This window comes from Pinus tabuliformis, chromosome Q (genome assembly GCF_031772625.1).
Source record: "Pinus tabuliformis cultivar Carrire ecotype Pingquan chromosome Q, CPIR1, whole genome shotgun sequence".
In the NCBI taxonomy this organism is placed as follows: domain Eukaryota; kingdom Viridiplantae; phylum Streptophyta; class Pinopsida; order Pinales; family Pinaceae; genus Pinus; species Pinus tabuliformis.
Window position 1 is genome coordinate 174,783,593 of NC_142296.1, and position 7,053 is coordinate 174,790,645.

Consider the following 7,053-nt stretch of genomic DNA (forward strand, 5'->3'; position numbering starts at 1 on the left):
TATCTGAGATGGGGTAAATGAAGCCTACATCCAACAACTTTTGAAATTCTTCTTTGACTATATCCTTGAGAGCTGGGTTCATTCTCCTATGAGGTTGGTGGACTGACTTGCAACCTTCCTTGATGTAAATGTGGTGAGTACTCACTTAAAGGTGCACTTCCTTCATTCCTTGTAATTTCAAGCAAAGGCATCCAAATGTTTTCTTAGCATGTCACATAAATCCTCTTCTTGGTGTACAAAGAGAGAGGGATTGATTTTCAGGGTTGAATTCTATCATCTTGACATGAGTAGGGTTTGAGTCAGCAGAAGCATATATTGATCTGAGGGTCATGTTTGGCTTCCTTTACTAACTCCTCAAGAGACATGGTGTCGGGGAATTGATTTTGGAGGATGTGTTCAATCAGGTCATCTTCATCAGGTTGTCCCCCTCATATAGTAGCATCTAGGGTTTAGATTAAGGAAGAGTAGACTTCATCTTCTTCCTCCTCTTCTAACCATAAAGGTAAGTCATGCTCTAGAGACGGTTGAGCAAGAGGGTACAAGACCAATTGCTTGGAAAGATGCCCATTTTTAATGGTCATACTCCCAGCCCCGCAACTTATGTAAGCATTGACAATGTCTAACCAAGGCCATCCAAGGATGAGAGGATAACCATTGAACTTGGTCATGGGTTGGAGAACTAAGAATTCAGTAGGGTATTCCTAGGAATCAATTGAGACCATCGCATCCTCAACAATTCCCTTAGGAGCTATTGTGGATCTATCTACAAGCTGCAAGACTATTGTGTTCTTTCTTAATGATCCCTGGAGATTCAACTTAAGCATATTCTCCTTAGTCATCACATTAATGGCTGCCCCAAGACCAATCAAGGTATGGGGGAAAATAGTTCCATCAATGTGTACATCTACTAAAGGACTTCCAGGATCTAGATACTTTGGGAAAAATACCCACCCCAACATTAAGTTAGACAGATGTCCAATGACATTAATGGTAGGGGTGTCTTTCTTTTGCCTTCCTAAATGTTTGAAACACTTCTCCTTGATTATCTTGTTGTACATGGGGACATATTTGATAGCTTCGAGAAGTGGGATTTTGACACACAAAATTTTGAACTCACCCAGAAGTTCAGTCTTGTTTGTAGTGTGTTGGATAGGATGGGTTAATCTCTTAGGGAAAGGAGGTGGATTTTCTTGAGGTACACTTTCCTCTTTTTCCTCTTACCACTCCTCAGGTGGAGATGGAGGTTGGTTATCCTGAAGAACTCTCTTAGACCTGTGGTTAATTTCTTGAATTTCTACAACATAGGCAGGATAGGATGTTTCTCCACTGTAGACCTATTCTACCTATCTATTGTTCGGGTTTGGATTTGGCTGGGTAGGCATTTGAGGTTATTTAGGTGGAGTAGGGTGTAGGAGTTTTGGCTGAGATGGAGGTGGAGGTAATAGAGTTGGAGCTTAGTTTTATGGGGGCCTCCACCCTTGGGATGGTGTGTTCCACTGAGGTTGTGGAGGAGCATATGGTTGAAATGGTTGGTTGGCGGATTGGAAATGGTATTGAGGTGAAAACGACCAAGGAGAAGGTGTGTACCATGAAGGATGAGCAGGAGGGAACCAAGGGGGAATGGATGTATTATAATTAGGGTTGTAATATGAATAGGATGTCCCTTGCATACCTTGTTGGTATGGTTGAGGCCCTTGAGGCCTCCTTTGAATGATGTAGCAAAGTTTTTCAGTCACCCCTTCAGTTCCCTCATACATAGCTTTTAATCCAGGCAAGGAAGGGCACTTGTCTGTGGAGTGGTTTTCCTCACAAACCGAGCATATTTCTATAAGATCAATGGAAATTCATTCTTGGGTGCCTCCTGGTACATCTAGGGAAGAATATAGCTAAGGCTCTCTCTGCTTCCTCCTGCTATCTCCTGCTGCCTCTTGATTTGCATGGTGTCCATTTGTAGAGTAAGGGTATGCAACATTTCACTCTTAAAGTCTTCTAATATGTTCCCAGTTTCAGTTTTTATGGATGTGTTGGAAGAGGACGAACTGGCCACAGCTTGGCTAGCCCTAACCTTCTTTCTAGCTGCCCTAAAATGATTCTTGAAAACTATCTTGATATCATCATAGGGTAACTAGTATATGTCCCCTCCTGAGAAAAGGTTTATGGTTTCTAGGAGATCTTTCTTGATCCCCCTGAGAAGGACTAGCTTAAGAGATTCATGATCTAGGGTGCACCTTGCCCTTTTGTAGCTGTGTTGGAATCTTTCCTCATAATCTTCTAAATATTCATCATGTCCCATGGCCATTCTAAAATTTTCCTCTTTGGTATATTTGGACTTGCAGTAATCCCTAAACTTGTTGTTGAAGGCTTGTTGCATCTAAGCCCAAGTGGTGATATTTTCTGGAGGTAAACCCATGAACCAACACAGGGTTGCATCTTTGAGAGTGGATGGGAATAATTTCAACTTCTGATCATGAGAGGTGTAATAATAAGTTCTTCATATGACAAAAAACTCAAACAAAAAAGTATCTAGGTCTTCTTAGGTCAGGCCATGGAAGTGAGGAAGAGCAAAGGGGCTTATGTTTTTCATCTTAGGATCCCCATTAGTTTCTTTGATGGGAAAAACACAATTAGCTCTATCTTTGTCTCCCCTTTCATTTCTATTTTCAGCCATGGTGTAAGTTGGTGTAATGGTCTCTTCTTCTTCTTCCTCGATAGGCTCTTGAAAAATATATGGTTATTCACCTAAGGGGTCCTATAGCTCACATCCACCAAAGAAGAGGGAAGGTTGGTTGTTTGATGTGGTGGGGCTATTTGGAAATTTTTTTCCTAAGTTGTCTCTACTCCTACGAGGCATGAAAGGAGTCTTTTTTTTTTTAGGTTTTTCTTTTGTTTTTGAACGGCTTGGAGAATGGAATGAAAACAAACTAAATTTAAACTACTTACTCAATGGAACTAATTGTAGAATGGAAAGAAACAAAAACAAACTTGCAACTACTTGCTGAATGGAAAGAAATCATAATTAAATTACAACTACCTATTGAATGGAACTAATTATAGAATGAGAAAGAAATAATGAAATAAAGAAAGAAGAAATTACATCTACTTAGAAACCTGCCCGAAAGGAAAAAAGTTATGAGCACCAGTATTGCATCAAGAATGTTGCAACTCCTAGGGCGACCAAATTTACTTCATCGACCCAAGGTTCGTACAAACTTGGAGGTGACAGTGATGTATACACAAATAGATGTAAGGTCTACTTTTGTCATTGTTCAGCTTGGGTGACATACCACTAGGGTTTCTCAAACCAACCTTATATTGACTAGAAGAAGTTTTACTACCAACTGGAGAATGGAAATTTACCCTAAATGAGAGAAACGAAATGCTGCCTAATTTAAGGAATGAAAGACTGAATTGGAAGATGCTTGTAAAGTAACATGAAATCCTCTATCTACTCATTGATAAAGTTTTCTTGTAAAATAATCCTAGTTTAACCCTATTTATCACATGTGATGATTCAAACTAACTGAGCATGCATGTGCTACTTAAGAAATAAAAAGAATTCTTTTCTATTTATTTTTTCGTTTTATAAATGCAAATGCTAATCTTTCCATGTTCTTTGGTAGGGGAGACAGGTATGTAGGAAGAGGGTTAGAACCGTTTTTTATGGCATGGAGGTCAAGTATAGGACTAATCCTATCTTTAGTGATGATTTTTCTCAATTTTGGCTCAAAAAAGGCTACTACAGGATTTCCTACAGGAAAACTACAGGATGTCCTAGTTCTACAGGATCCCCTATTTTACTATAGGAACAAGCTGAAAACTTAGGAAGTGGTATAGAAGGTGGAATAAAGCTTGGGAAAGGTAGATAATGGGAGAGTAAGGCCTGGAGGTGGTGGACACTACCCAGAGCTCAAGAAAGTGCTTCGATATGGTTGTATTTGCTCAATGGAAATGGCAATGTTTGCTTATAAAACGAGATTTTTGATTGAGATTTTAGTGGATTTTGGTGACATGGGTGGATAAGGCTTGGATGAAGCAAACAAGATGAGGTCTCTCTGTAATGTAGAATATCATACACAAACAAACATTATTGTCTACATCTATACACAAATTCATCTATGCATAGGAAATATTTGTTAAATGGAAGAAAACAGAGTTGTTGCCATATAATGGCTAAGTGCATGAATCGAAGTGCTTGAAATCAATAAAAAAGTGCTATGAAAATGACACAAAACCTAAGAGATCAGAAATGACACTTGCAACTTATCCTAAGAAACCTAAAGACAAAGACCTACTCATCAAGAAACCATAGTTTATGCAGCAAAGCAAGAACTCTGTTTTTGGACTGTATGAAAGTATCCCTCAAGTCATGATCCCAAAAGAGAGAGATGAGGTGAAAACCACTGTTAGTGTCAGTATTTGCATACTTCCGTCATGGATCGAAATTTGCTCTTTACATTTTCATTTTAGGGGTCCCATACTTAAATTTTACATCATTTCATTAGGTCATGTCAAACTGATCCACTTATAGTTGTCTTCTCTTCAAAAAATCCAATTTCTCCCTCATAGAGTATACTTGCTGACCCTTCTTCAGGTTGTCTTCAGTTATGGTTTCATGGTCAATTTGCAATCATGCTTTCATTAGGTCATAGGTCATGTTTCATTAGGTCTTACGGTTTTAATTCCAAGGTCAAAATCATGATTTAAAGGTGTGAATAAAGGGCAGCAAGGGTATGAGGATGATAAATAAGTCAAGCATGATGGTTAATAAGTCATAGAAATTATATAATTATCTTTTAAACTAATGTAATTTTCACCTCAAAAAAATGTTTTTTGAGGTGAAAACAGAGTATTTTGAGTTAATTTGTATTTTTTATGTAATTTTAAGTCACTTGATGCAATAAATGATCCCAGCTGCACCAATCCATCTCTTCTTGCTATAAGATATAGAAACACTACATAAATCAGTTCAAGTTGAGCATTATCCACCTAAAAGACACCAAGAAGGAAAGGACATTAAAAACAAAGCTTTGAAAAGGGACAAGAAACATTACAAAAAGGGTTTTCCTAGTGAAAAATCAAAATCTACTCCTATATAAGGTGTCACATTTCGTTTTCAAGTTCATCATTCTCATTTGGGAAAGAAGGAGTCAAAAAGTGAGAAAAGGAGGAAAGGTTGAGTGAGTTTTGAGAAAAGGAGAAGTGGCATTGCGCTCTTGGAAATTGGCGCTACGCGTTTGGAGCAGTGGTGCAGTGGTGGTGCACGTTGACAGGGTGGCACTACGCGTTTCAATTGGCGTTGCGCGTTGACAGGGTGGTGCTATGCGTCTGGGCTCGGTGCTATGTGTCTGGGGATTTCCATAGTGTAAAAATACACTGCACTGTGCGTTGAAGGGTGGCGTTACATGTACAAGAGGTGGTGTTGCGCGTTGACCAGAAGGACCAGAAAGTCTCCAATTTCGTAAGTGCACTCCCTCTCATCTCTCAAACAACCCTCCCATCCCTCTAATAAGTAAGTACATTACCTCTACTTCATCATTAAAATTGCAAATGCAGGGTTTGAAGGGTTTTACCATGCCAAGAATGAAACCCTAGTTTCTCTCTCCATATCATTTTGGAAACACTAAACCCCTCTGTTTTTCCCACTAGCTATCATTAAAACATAAATCTCTTTCCTACATCACTCCATAACATCCATACCCCCTCATCTTAAACCCCTCTCTCTCACTCCCATAATTCATATCTTTCCCTTCATTTTCTAGTCTACCATAACACCTCCTAAGGTCATCTCCCATCCCCTTACTCGTAAATCACTCTTACTCATTCCCTTCATCCAATTTTCTAGGAGTGTACAACCTCAAAACCTTGCAAACATGGAAAGAGAAGACCGAGAATATGAGGAAGAGGAAAACACAAGCAGTGACAGTTTGACAGATAGACCTCGACATCAAAGAAAACCACACAAGGGAGGTAGAATTATTAGGGAGGAGCCATCAAACCTTAGAGAATTGCAGGCCTCTTAGTTAGGTGTCACTTGTTTCAGACATCTAGAATGTGATGAGTTCTGTGAGCAGGTAGAGATTTCAACACCATCCTGAGCTTACTAGGCTTTTTGTAGCCAATCTTTGGGACAAGAAGGTAACTCTTGTTGGGGTGACATTCACAGTCCCATCCTCCATTTTTGCAGATGGAACCGGGATTCCGGATGTAGGGGAGAAATGGTACAAGGCATAGGACCTAGATGAGCACTATTATGAGCCTTATATCAAACCCATGTATAGAAATGAGGCGAAAAGACTTTTCCCTTTCAGATTCCTTGAGGACAAGTTTGCCCGCATGATGAAAATCATCATGAAATATTCCACTTGTGAGGGCATATTTTCCAGGCTTTGCACCTATCACATTAGGCTTCCCATGCATTTTACCAGGGTGAGGATGTTAAACCTCCCTTATTTGTTGTTTAGAAATATTGAGAAGATGACCCATTTTGTGTAGAAAAATCCATACCCTCAGCAAATGAGTAGTCTCTATCATTATTCCCTGATAAAGATCATTGTGCTTCATCATCTTAGCCTCCTCAACATCTCTTGGGAGACATTTATTTCTCATGACATATTTAGGGGTCCTCAAATTCCTCCACCAGTGACACAAGAATCATGAGGACCTTCTAGTAGCGCTCAGGTGAAAATAGATGAGAAGGCCCAAGAGCCTAGAGCTATTGAGGTGTCCAAGACCTACATGACATATTAGAGGGGCACACAGAGATTGTTTGTAGTCGATAGGCAAGTGTTTTCTCCATAGGATGTGGAAGGGACCTTGCCTTCTTCATCAGCTCATAGGCAAATGCTAGCTCCACAGGATGTGGAAGGGGCTTTGCCTTCTTCATCAACACAACAGATACAGGTGCAGTAGCTGCACAAAGGGAAAGAAAAGATGTCAGAGGAAAGTTTTGATGATGACAAGGAAGAGATAGACTTTGATTTGGTAGAGCATGATGAGTCTGAGCAGCATTATACTCAAACAATTGACTTAGAGGCTCAGGATGAAGAAACAACA